Below are 13,482 nucleotides of genomic sequence, written 5' to 3'. Positions count from 1 at the left end.
CTACATTCTTGCTGACAGTTGTTATGGGGATCAAAGACTCAAAACCAGCTTTTACCTGATCCCCGGCTTTAAATTCATCAGGGACCCCCCTTGTAATCCCTATGACATCTATGTATACATGAGAATCAAAGCTTCCGGAGAGAGCTATTCGCTTCCTCCTCTGACTGTGTGCTGGGTCAGTGTATGTATCAGGGGTATCTTTGGTTAGGATATGGGGCTTTCTATTTTCATCTTTTTTTCTAATGCACTCTGTGGTCGCCCAGTCTGGTCCTGTGTTCCAACCCACTGGCCCCCACAGAAACCACAACTCTGTCCCCAGTAACTGTCTGTGTGGCATACATATATGTCCTTACCGTCAGGGATCTCACTGTACCAATGGCATCACCATGAAGGGTCAAACGGACAAGGTACTATGTCACAGTAATCTAAGGTAAAGGTGGTCACATGTGTACCTGAAGAGTTACACCAAAACGTAATTATGTTATCATTTTTGTGATGGCCACCTCCTGGCCCCTCCCCCCTAGATCAAACAGAAAAAGGATATGCAGCACCCGAAAACACGCTCTCCTGCAGTGATAAGCGTGCATTCAGGTGTTCTTCCTGGCCAACTTGACTGAGGTGGCTGTGGTCAGCAAAACTTGGAATGGACCATCATAACTTGGCTCAAGGATCTCCAGACAGTAGTTGGTGTGTTCCTGTATCTAATTCAGGATCTGGAATGGAAGAAAACACCTGGACATGCATTCAGGTTAATTCTCGTGATAATGTGGTTACATAATTAGTCAACACATCAGACTGTAACTGTAACTGTTGTGGAAAGTAACAACCAAGTCTGGGAGCTGAACCAAACAAAATTTCATAAGGGGATAGGGCATGTTTCCCCTGGGGGTGTGTCTGACACTGAACAGGGCAATGGGCTAACTGTCTGGCCAACTCATGTTAGTCTCTTGGGCCATCTTTAACATCCTGTTTTTAGTGTCTCATTCATCCTTTCTACCTTCCCGCTACTTTGAGGGTGGTATGGGATGTGTAGTGCCAACTGAACCCCCAGTGCTGCCCAAATCTCTTTTGTAAGGGTTGTTGTTAGGGCTGGTCCCTGTTCTCTCAATATCACAATCTACATACTATCTCACTCAGTAGTTTCTTAGCTGTGGTCCTGACAGTCATGACCACTTCCACTAGGGCGTATTCGAATCTGCCACTTCTTGGCACTTGAGAATGATCAATTTGCATCCTCTAGAATGGGGTATAGGGCTTTTGCCAGGTGCTTCTTCTGTGCATCCTCTGTGCATCCTGGGTTACATTTGGTGCAGATAATGCATGATCTGCAGAAGCTGTCGGTCAGTGGAGTAACTCTTGGTGCAACACTTGTTGATAAGAGAGTTCATAAAAGTCTTTGTCAAGTGGGCAGCTCCATGTGCCCATTGCACCACAGCTGGGTACATACTCCTGGGTAGACAAGGCTTCTTGTTGCACTCGAATAGTCCATTTCTGAGAGTTGCTCCTCTCCGTTTCCAGCTTTCCTTCTTATCCGCACTTGTTGTTTCCTGTAGTTCTTTTAGATAAACTCTGTCCACTGGGAAAGTCTGTAAGGTAAGCACGGGGTGGTCTTCTTCTACCACCCTGCTGTCCACTTCCCGTGGACCACCAGCTGTCTGTTTGGCAGCTGAATTGGCTAGATGATTGCCTTAAGCTTCCTTTGAGTTCAGTTTGTCGTGTGCTTTTACTCAGAATAGTCACTTGGGTTGTGAGAAGCAAGGCATCAATCAAGTTTTCACAGGTGTTCCTGCAGCCATCAGGAATCCTCTGTCCTAGATAACACCATAATCATGGGCAATGCTGAAAGCATATCTTGAGTCCATGAATGTTGGCTCTTTTTCCCTCTGCCCATTTACATGCTGTAGTAAGTGCTTACAGCTCTGCCTCTTGTGTAGACATCACCGGTGGTAAGGCTTCAGCTTGTAGAACGGTGTTTTCAGTGGTGACCGCGTGTCCTGTGTGGTCATGGGGTGACAAGTCAAGACTCTACTCCTCCTCCTCATTTCCCCCCTCGAGAAGTGGAAGAAGGGTGGTAGGGTTCAGTGTTTGACAACTTAATAGAGTAATGCTGTCCAGTAGGAGGGAACACAGGAGTCTCAAGTGTCTGGTAGTGGACAAGTGTTTCGGCTGGATCTTGGTTGAATATGGCAACAACGTCATGGGGAGCAAGCAGAACGAGGCAGTGTCCGAGGACCAAGTTCAAAGTTTTGTCAAGCAAGGCTTGTGTAGCAAATCCAGCTCGCAGACACAATAGGCCTCCTCTTGCTACCGCATCCAGCCGACAGGAATAATATCCTACGGGGCGTAGGCTGATGCCGTGTGATTGGGTGAGTACACCTGCAGCATGTCCCAGACGTTCGGATACAAAGAGCTTGAGCGTTTTGTCGTAGGCTGGGAGCCCTAGCGCCGGGGGTGGCGCACTCAAGGGTTTCAAACTTTAGATATTTCTTCAGGAGACATCTGGAAGGGTCTGATTGCAGAGCATCAGTAGGAAGGCTTCTGGAATCCATGCTCTGCACTAGGAAATTAGTCCAAGGAAGGCATGAAGGGATTTCTGACCTTGTGGCAGTGGGGTGTCAGAGATTACTTGCACCCTGTCTTCAGTGGGGTGTCGTGTCCTATGGGACAAACAGTGTCCAAGGAAAATGACAGGTGTTGAGCACCACTGCAATTTGGGCTTTGAGACTTTGCAGCCCTGGTTGGCAAGATAGCACAACAGGCTTTCTGAGGTGACTTCAACAGGGGGTAAGTCAGCTGCACAAAGGAGAAGGTCATCAACACGTTGGAAGAGAATCACTTCCGGGTGTTCCTCTTGCTATGCGTCAAGGATGATAGCCATAGCTTTTGCAAACTGGCTTGGAAAGTTCTGTGCTCCTTGCGGCACAACTGTTTAGGTATGTTGCCGTTTCTTTCCGTGGATGAATGCAAAAAGGTACCAGCAGGAGGGGTGAGGGTGGACACTGAAGAAAACGTTTGTAAGGTCCACCTCTGTGAGGTACTTTGCAGTCAAAGGCATCCACAGTAGGTACCTGGTTCTCTTTTTAGGATTCTCTTCTTGGGGTTATTGTGGTTTCCGGGGCAATGAAGCGCCCTCTTTTAGCTTGACTGAAACTGGTGGCACCTTTAAGTGACCGTTGTCTTCCGGTCCTGTGGACCATAGGCACGCAGGGATTCTGTCAAGTACTTCCTGCAGTATTGAACTTGAAGTTTTTGCTTCAGTAAGTGTCATCAGGAGAGGCAGAGAACACAAAGCAGATTAGTCTTCTAAAGATAGGGGAGTATGTAACTTCACTCCCCCTTCAGGCGTGTCCTGATTGAGGCCTGTAGTCCGGACAACACATCAGCTCCTAGTAGATTCAAGGGACATGTAGAGGACACCACAAATCTGGCAAGCAAATCAGGAAGTGGAAAGGAAAGAATTATTAGGCAGGTTCACCGCCCTCAACACACTTTTGGCTGCACCCCTGTCAATGAGGAAAGTGGTAGGTTTTTCGTCTGGGACATCTTGGGGCTCTGCATTCTTTTCTGAAGTGACCCCGTTTCCCACAGTTGTAACAGGTGATCCTTTCCCTGGTATTGGGCAGTGGTGGTGGACTAGTGTAGGCGGGATCTTCGTCATGGGTTACCATGAGGGGCGTTGGTTTTTTACCTTTTTGATTTTCTATACCTCTGGTCACCAACAATAAATCAGACATTTTCATTGAATGGTATTCAGGGCGGGCCACCATCAGGCCTTTTCTGATATCCTCTCTGAGCCCTGAAACAAAAGCAGTTGATAACATGTGTGTGTGTGCCTTTATGAGTCTAGCATGATACTTCTTCACAGACTCCCCTTTATCTTGGGTAATATCTTGGATTGTGGTCTTCTGATCCGTCAACTTCTCCTTTGCCCAGTCGTGGAGTTGTGCACAGAACTCCACGCCTGAGGTGTAGGAAGTGGCACTTGTCAGGCAGGCATCATTGAAGGCCATCTGCATGACTGGCCAAAAGACATATCCTGCTTTGATTTGGCATAGGCTGATCAAGTCTCTCCAGGCAGCTGAGTAAGTTTCTTGTATCTGCACTATCCTGTGGTAGAAGGGAATTGGCTGCTTCTCTGGGTCAGGCAGACTTGTCACTAAGGCCGCTGCTTGTGATAGAGTAAAAGCGACATACATCACTGGTGCCCCTTCTGGTAACCGAGACTGTTGTTGGGGCAGGGGTCTGGCAAGAAGCACTGTTCTTTACAGTTGCCAGCATGTGTTTGAGATCCTCTCGGAACTGAGAGTCTGGAGCCGGATTGGGGGTTAAATCAGTGGGTGGCCTTGCTGCCTGCTGTCGGGCTTCCCACTCAGATGCTTCTTCATCATTAACATATCCGGCCTGGGAATGTGATGCTCCCATATTGGGGAAGACAGGTGTGTGGTATGAACCATCTTGGTTTAAAACAGGGAGGGCTGGGTACAGGCTGTTTAAGCTTACTGGGTGTACCAAGATGGCCGCCGTCAGGAAGTGCACTGGACTGGGTAGAAAGTGAAGGCATGGGTGCACTAAGATGGCCGCCGGGCTGAGTTGTCACAGTGGGTTGTGCTTGGGTGGTGAGAAAGGAGTGGTTGTTAGACGGAGGGCAGTGCTGTCCCTCCCCTCCTTTGTTTCAAGTTCCAACATATCATCAGCTCTGTGATACACATACATAATACAATCGCCATCTTTCTTAACTTCCTTTATCCAATTTTCTTTATCACACAGGATTTTTCTCCCTGTTTTCTTCAGCAACATAACTTTCGCCACTTCTTTCAACTTTGTTAACTATTTCAACATCTTCTTTGCAATATCACTTTCTTTTCTCTAATACAACCAAGGGGTTAATATTTTTCTCAGCGTTCTTATCAGCAAATTCCTTCGGTGGGGGCTCATAAGACTAATGTACGGTTAATCTCAGAACAAGAACAAACACATCAGGGGTAGTGAGGAGCTACGGCCCGCGACCCAACAGATCCCCCGGGCAGCCCCCCTCCGACCTTAACCAGTCCCCACCCCTTCTCATGTATAGCAAACAATAAACCACAAATACAATCACGACAGGACATTACACCTGCCACTCTTCGAACTGCAAAATTTCAGCAGGCTAAAATAACCACAAGGGCAGACCACCCTGCAAAAATAAACCCGTTTATAGACGTTTTCTACAAGGGAAACAATCTCATCTCAGAGGCCGAAAGCTCATCTGGAGATGAGACTACCCATTCTCACATGTAGCACTCCAGGCTGCATAGCCAGCAGCTGAAATTCCCCTCAAAGGTTCGTCGAACCTAGAGTAACCCGTCCATAACGTTTGCCACACGGGAAACAATCTCATGCCAGAGGCCGAAAGCTCATCTGGCGATGAGACTACCCATTCACACATGTAGCACCCTTAGACTGCTGAGTTTCGTAGCCCAAAGAATGGCAGACAGTGAACAAATACAGTCAGCAGAAACCCATCAGCAGGTTCGTTAAAACAACCTCAGGCGAGGAAATACCTGCCTCTAAGACAGTCTCAGCATACCGACAGAATCCAGCCGTCAACCGAAAGATAAGAGAGTCGTACAGTGGTAAGAATATAAATCAACTCACCGGTACTGTTAGGGCTGCGCAAAGACCCCCTCTGTTATCTTTCAATTAACGCCCGAATGCTTGTCGCGGTATAACTTCGACCGTAGCCTGAGGTCCCGGGTTTCGGCACCATCTGTTAAGGCAATGATTTAAGAGCTTCAATCGAGCTCAAGGTTATCTGCTGCTGTCTCTAATTTGAAAAGTGTGGATATGCATGCATATAAAAGTAAACACTCTGAGACACGCTCAGAATTGCTAACTCATTACACTTCTGATTTATTCAAGGCGGTGTTAATGTTTTATACACACAAATACGTCATTGCTATGTTAGTCTAATAGATACATCTCATTGGTTAAGATAGAAAAAGAAGATGGATAATTTTCATAATGAGGTTTGGCTCTCTTTGGTCTTATCTCCAGTTCCGCGTTCTTTTGATGTGTGGGATGCAGGGGGTAATCGCCATCTTGAGAAAATATAGGAACAGAGCAAATCTGTATACTTATATAATGAGTAAGGAGAAAAATATGTATGCACATAAGAAAATAGACATTTTCAGATTATTATTATTATTATTTACATCACATTCCTTCACACTAGTACCTTCTAGAAAGAAGAGGGAGGCGACAGTGATGCTACCTGTGAGTCACTCAGCCCTGCCCTGAGCCACTCCCAGCCCAGAAAACAAACAGGCCTAGCAACCTAAATTTTCATTCTCTGTCAGAAAAATACTCACTCTAGCGCCTACCTAACTAGAGGGTGCTACATATATACATTATTTATATATTTATATAAATTACATTTTATATATTTTATATATTTGATATTGGCAACAGGGTTACTATAAAGTAAAACTTTTATGAAAGCAATATGGGGATGGCTATTGCCGCCACCCTTCAGAAAATGTTAGTTTCCTGGCTGTTAAGCTGACCCTTGTTCAATACTTTGCTAACCTAAAACAAGTATGCAGTTCAGAAAAGTTTGAATTCTACATACTTATTCCAGTTTAGTACCCAAGGTATTGAATCAATAAGGCCAATGTGACAGCCAGACAACTAGTATTTGCAGACTGAGACGTCAGCAATGGCAGCCACCACGCTTTATTTGGGAAAGGTTTCCTGTATACAGGACTGATTGAGGTCAAGCACACCAAACCTGCCTTCTGAATTGCCAGTTTGATAACACAATATTGTGTTCAATTATCCTTGTGCAAACAGCAAAAGAAAAGAAGGATCAGAGACAGTTTGTCCTTCGTTCCCAGTGAAAAATGCTGATGTGTGTTTCTTGCCACCTGAAAATACATGAACCGGCCACATCCACCTCCACAGACAGCCCATTATAATTCTGAGATGCCCACCAGCCCAGCTGCCTTAGTTATTTCAAGGACACTCCAGGGATTCTAAGCACTCTCATGTGGGCTGCAGACAGCACAGGACATCAGTAGAGCGCGGTGTGCGTCCTTCTGTGCTGGAGCCTCTCATGCTGGTGCTGTTAGCTAGACCGTGATCTCAACAGTTGGACAGAATGTGGGAAATAATCAGGAAAGATTAACATTTGGTCATGGTATTATCCCCAAATAAATGTGTTAATCTGAGCAACACTGACAATTTCAAATTGTCAAATCTTAACCCAGTGTGAATGAACACAGTCAAGTGAATAGAGGGTGTACAGAAAAATATTGCAGGAATTCACAGACTAATTCTGTCTTCAATACAACAACAAGCAAGTTTGTTTTAAAGTGTATGGGTACCTTTGTGTGAACTCTTTACAGATTTCTTTCTGAAAAACGAGATTTAAAAATCGGTGCTTCCATTAAACTGGAATTTATCCAGTCTTTCCCTATGACTGTACAAAGTATCTTAATAAAAAATAAGGTGGTTTTCCCTGTAGTATTATGGGCATATGTTTTATATCATCAGTAGGAATAGTCATCTCATATAATTTAATTTACATGTTATTAAAATATTGATAAATGCCCAGTGTAAAAGGGAGCTACTAGTCGAAGGGTGTTACTTAGAATGGTCTATTTCAACCTTTTTTCAATCATGTCACCCTTAGGCCTCATTTACACTTGCGGTTGGGGGGCAGGATCAAGGTGCGACAAAAATTGTCCCTGGTGTTGCATTCAGCAGGCAGTCCCGCCTAATGAACTTGACTGAATGGGGGGCATCCCACACCCACCCCGCAGTGGTGTGCAATAAACAGGGTTGCGCACTCTGGTGTGGGGTTTAAGGAGTTATTCCAGTTAAAGGTATGCAAAATCTCAAGGCACCCAAGGTGGATAAAACTGTCCCAAAACAGTAAAAAAAATATACCTAAATACACCATCACTAAAAATCACTTTGACACTATATATAAAACCATTTTTTCCACTTAAAAACCTTATAATAGTAGCTCCCCCCCCCCAAATACTCACCTGAGCCCGATCTCAATCCGTCGCCGTGCACATCTGCATCAGCTCTTCACCCCTAGTCAAGCCTGTGACCAGGGAATGGGGCCAAGCTGGGCTGTGTGTCTGAATAGACTCAAACAACCCAGCTTGGGATCAAGCACATGAGTGCCCCCATAGGAAGTGGCTTCATATGGGTGCACTCGGTGGTGGGGGGGAGCAAGGAGTGGTGGCAAGGGACCTCAGAAGAGGAGGATTGGGGCTGCTCTGTGCAAAACCATTGAACAAAGCAGGTAAGTATGACATGCTTATTATTTTAATTAAAATAAATTAAAGCTTTACAATCACTTTAAGAATACTGCACCTATACTACACCTGTTCCACACCTTTACTGCATCTTTACCACACCTTTACTGTACCTATACTGCATGCTGGCTTACTAAAACTATCGTTAAGTGCACCCACACTTCTTTTTTTTTTAAATCAAAAAAATTTGTTTATTGTGCCACCAACAACAAGATAGATAATATACATCAAGTCGCCAAAAAAATGACAAAGTATAAATCTTATTACTGAAGAATTGCACATGTCATCTTGACAGATTGTACATTGTGCATATAAAGTACAATACATCAGTGGCATCTAAAGGCATTGCTTTATCATATATAAGGTAAGCTGTATTATATAATATAGCAGGGGTTTTCTGACCCTACCCAACCAACAAATGACCAACGGGTCATTGAACATACAACTTTGCCCATAGTCCGCTCAAGCGTATGAATATTTTTCCCCCGTCTGGTCCAGTTATGAATACACCTACTAACCTACCTCATTAGCTCATATTTAGGAAAGGTACCTCCCCACATCAGATTGTCCTTTTATACTTGTAGCAGTCTATGCATAATCAACTGTAGGGGCGCCAATCCAGGGGTTTCCAGCCATGGTTGCCATATGGAATAGAATTTCCAAGATGCATTTCTATGCTGATATGTTAAATCCTCCCTAATCAGGATATAGTTGACCTGATCTACCCATTGTTTTTTGGTTGGAACATGTATAGATAGCTAAAATCTGGCCACCATCTTACGGGCCAGATAAAGTAATCTGATTACCGCTATATTAATAGGGGGGGATATATCTCTTCCTCTACCGCTCCTAAGATGCATATTAGTGGGTCCAAAGGGAACCTAATCTGAAAGACTGTAGAAATCGTTTCAGTGACGCTGCCCCAATATCTATGCAGTTTGGGGCAACGCCACATCAGGTAAATTAGAGATCCCTCTTCCCCACAACGTTTGGGACACAAAGATGAATCTCTCCTACCCCATCGATTAAGTTGTACAGGTGTGCGATAATCCCTATGCAGCAAAAATAAATGAGACAGTCTGTGAGATTGTGAAACAGAGGTAACTGGCCCTGCTTGGAGGCATGTGTCCCATGCGTCTTCATTCATTTCCCCTAAGTCCGCTATCCAACCTCGCCTACTCGGTAGGGTCGTAGTGTCTTGTGTGGTTGATAACAAATGAGAATAGGTATGAGATATTAAGCCCTTTTTTTCCTGGCCAAGAAAAATGTCGTCTATCAGGAAGTGAGTGGCAAGTGAGAGATTAGAGGTCTGACCTTGGATCTGGAGAGCATGTCGTATTTGAAGGTATTTATAAAAGTGATGCCTAGGTAGGTTAAATTCTGTTTGCAGTTCCAGGAAAGATTTTAAAATATTGTGTTTAAACAATTGGGAAATATTACAAATTCCGGCTAGTCTCCAGGATTGAAAGCTATCCAACTTATACACCTCTGTAAGATTCGGATTATCCCATAATGGAGTTTCAGCCAAAAATCCCGAGATCTTCAAAATAGCCTTGACTGTGGACCATAATTTTTTCAGGAGAATAACAGTGGGCGCTGTTTGTGGCAGGTGTGGTAACCCCGCCTCCAAACTCGCCAGCACTGAAGTCTTCAACGTTCCACTCCGCAACATGCTTTTGACCGGATCAGATTCACCCAGTAACCCAAAACCACTTAATTGTTGTAACTGAGAGGCATAAAAATAAAGTTTAGGGTTAGGGACTGCGGCTCCTCCCCGATCTTTACCATACTGCAGAGTGGAAAGACTGATTCTGGCCACTTTTTTTTTTCAAATCAAAGACCTGAACAGAGTTTCAATACGGCTAAACCATCTACGAGGTATCCACTGCGGAGAATTATGCATAATGTAAAATAGTTGGGGTCCCCCAACCATCTTAATTAAATTTATTCTGCCTATTACTGATAATGGGAGCTTGCACCAAGTATTACACTTCATTTGAAGTTTCTTGAACAGAGGTAAAAGACTGTCTTCTAGATATTTCAGTGGGTCTGCCAACACCTGTCCTCCCAGATATTTAAATGAAGAGACTACCTTAAAAGATTCCGCACTAGCCGGTAACAAGATTATTGGCCCATCTACAGGAAGAAGGACAGATTTGCTCCAGTTAATAGAGAATCCTGATAAGGATCCAAATTGTTGAATTACCTGCATCGCGTTTGTAAGGGAAGCGTCCACGTCTCCCAGGTAAAGCAAAGTGTCATCCGCGTAAAGGGAGATCTTATCTGTAAATGGTCCTCTGTTAAAACCCACTATAGACTGGGATGACCTAACAGTAGCTGCAAGTGGTTCAAGGGCTAACGCAAATAACAGGGGTGAGAGTGGGCACCCCTGTCTTGTGCCTCTAAATAGAGGAAATGAGTCCGAAAGGTCTCCATTTACGCGGATCCTAGCCATAGGTGCTGCATACAACAGCTTAACCCAATTAAATGAAATTGTCCCCTAGTCCAAAACGTTTTAAGACAGCCCACAAATAAGGCCATTCGACGCTGTCAAAAGCCTTAGCTGCGTCTAGGGACAGGATCGCTCTCCCACCCGGGTTATCGACAGGTATCTGAAGGTTAAGAAATAGTCGCCTGATGTTAAGGGCTGTAGATCTCGATGGGATAAACCCTGACTGGTCCCTATGGACCACTTTATGAATAACCTTAGCTAGTCTAGTGGCCAAAACCCTTGCCAGTAACTTAACATCGGTTGTTAATAGCGAAATGGGTCTATAGGAGTCCGGAGAGTGAGCCTCTTTACCAGGTTTCAAAAGAAGCACAATAATTGCTTCATTCATGGATTGGGGTAACCTTCGTTTTTCTAGCGTCCTCAAATACCTCTTTTAAATGTATTAATGGTTCAGAATAGCATTTATATACCTCTGCCGGCAAGCCATCCGAGCCCGGAGACTTATGCCCTGTACACACGGTCGGATTTTCCGATGGAAAATGTGTGATAGGACCTAGTTGTCGGAAATTCTGACCGTGTGTAGGCTCCATCACACATTTTCCATTGAATTTTCCGACACACAAAGTTTGAGAGCAGGATATAAAATTTTCTGACAACAAAATCCGTTGTCGGAAATTCTGATCGTGTGTACACAAATCCGACGGACAAAGTGCCACGCATGCTCAGAATAAATAAAGAGATGAAAGCTATTGGCCACTGCCCCGTTTATAGTCCCGACGTACGTATTTTACGTCACCGCGTTTAGAACGATCGGATTTTCCAACAACTTTGTGTGAACGTGTGTATGCAAGAGAAGTTTGAGCCAACATTCATCTGAAAAAATCCTAGGATTTTCGTTTCGGAATGTCTGAACAAAGTCCGACCGTGTGTACGGGGCATTACTCGGAGAGGAAAGCGCTAATGCTTCCAACAGTTCATCAGCCGTAAGGAGAGCATTCAACTGCTCTACATCTTGGGCCGGGAGCTGTGGCAGTTGGCATCGTTCAAGAAAAGAGTCAATTTCTTCTGTAGTTGGAGGTACCTTAGAGGAGTACACATCAGCATAGAAATCCCTAAAGACGGATAAAATAGTCGCATGAGAGGAAACCAAGACCCCAAGGAATTAGTTATTGCCTCTATATGAGATGATCCTATCTGTGATCTCACCATCATAGCAAGCATATGGCCTGTAGTTTCTCCCTCCTCAAAATATTTCTGTTGTAGGAAAAACCTTTTATTTTCGGCTTTAGTTAGTACCAAATGTTTAGCCATATGTTGAGCCTCATGCAAAACTTTTTCAGTATGTTCAGAAGGGGAATCAACGAAACTAGACTCAGCCCTCTCAACCTCCTTCAGCACAGATTGTTCACAAGTCTTGGTCTCGGTCTTAATGGCACTGATAGTTTTAATAAATTGACCTCTTAAAAAGGCTTTTAGTGTATCCCAGAAAACACCAGGACTAGCCGTAGGCTTATTAAATCGAATAAATGTAGTCAGGTTATTGTGAATAGGATCAGGATTGGGAAATAACGACAACCAAAACGGGTTCAACCAACACTTCTTAAAGGGCCCCAACGATAGCCGGCAGAAGAACAACATAAAGAACTGCCCCTCCTGTAAAACCATCCTGTAAGCCCCCTTTGTTCCCTTCTCACATTTCCTTCATTTCTATGGACAATGAACAACCAGTCCATCTAGGCCTAGCATGGTTGCCATCAATGCACTTTGGCAGTATAGTTCCTGTGTTTGGTAAATCAAGCTTTATTACTGCTGCGCTCTAGGTGACCTTGCTACTGTTTATGCTGATCTGGATGTCAAGTGTCATCCTTTGCCTAAGCCTTATCACTAATCACCCTGTTTGCTAAATTGTGTTATTACCATTGTTAACCCATTTCTATACTTACTTCCTTACCAACCATAACAGGTGACAATATATTAAGTTTGCCTTTACTAACTGGTTCAGTGCCTGTTTCTTTTATATAGCACTACTACTAGCGGTAAGTACTAATGTCTGGTACACACAATGAGATTATGGGACGAATGGTTATACTTTTTTTTTTTTTTTTGCATGCTTGTCTCATATAAAAAAATGAAGAGTTTACTAAAGTAATGAAAATTCTCGTATGACAGAATAAAAATTCAGAAGTGATGTAATGTGTTGTATTGTATTCGTATTACATTTTCAAACAACTGTACTAATTAAAATGAAAAAAAAAATTTGTGCTTGTCTGATCAGATAATATCAGACAAGCAATCAGATTATCGTATGATTGGTCCAAAAGCGCTCTGATCGTATGTACAGGCCTTAAGTATTAGTTTCAGTGATTTTCTGTGATATTGCATTCTTTGCACACTCAACCTAGTGTGGCCTAGAGGGGCTGAAGTTCTTAAAGAGGCGTTCCAGCCACTACAAAAACTATATCTTCTGACTTTTAAAAAACACACACCCACCTGTCTCAGGATCCAGCAATGCAGCCGCCCGAAGCCTCGGTTCTCTCCCCCGCCTCTCCTTGGCGCCGGCATCACTAATGTGGGCACCCGGCTGTGACAGCTTGTGGCTTCACAGCAGGGTGCGCACTGTGCATGCGCGAGTCACGCTGTGCGTCCTGATTGGCCGTGGAATCCCCTGGGACCTGTGACGTGTCCCAGAAGATTGCAGGGGGGGGACTTCCGCTTGAGTCGCCA

This window comes from Aquarana catesbeiana, linkage group LG04 (assembly GCF_042186555.1).
Source record: "Aquarana catesbeiana isolate 2022-GZ linkage group LG04, ASM4218655v1, whole genome shotgun sequence".
NCBI lineage: Eukaryota > Metazoa > Chordata > Amphibia > Anura > Ranidae > Aquarana > Aquarana catesbeiana.
Note: the sequence above shows the minus strand (reverse complement) of the source record.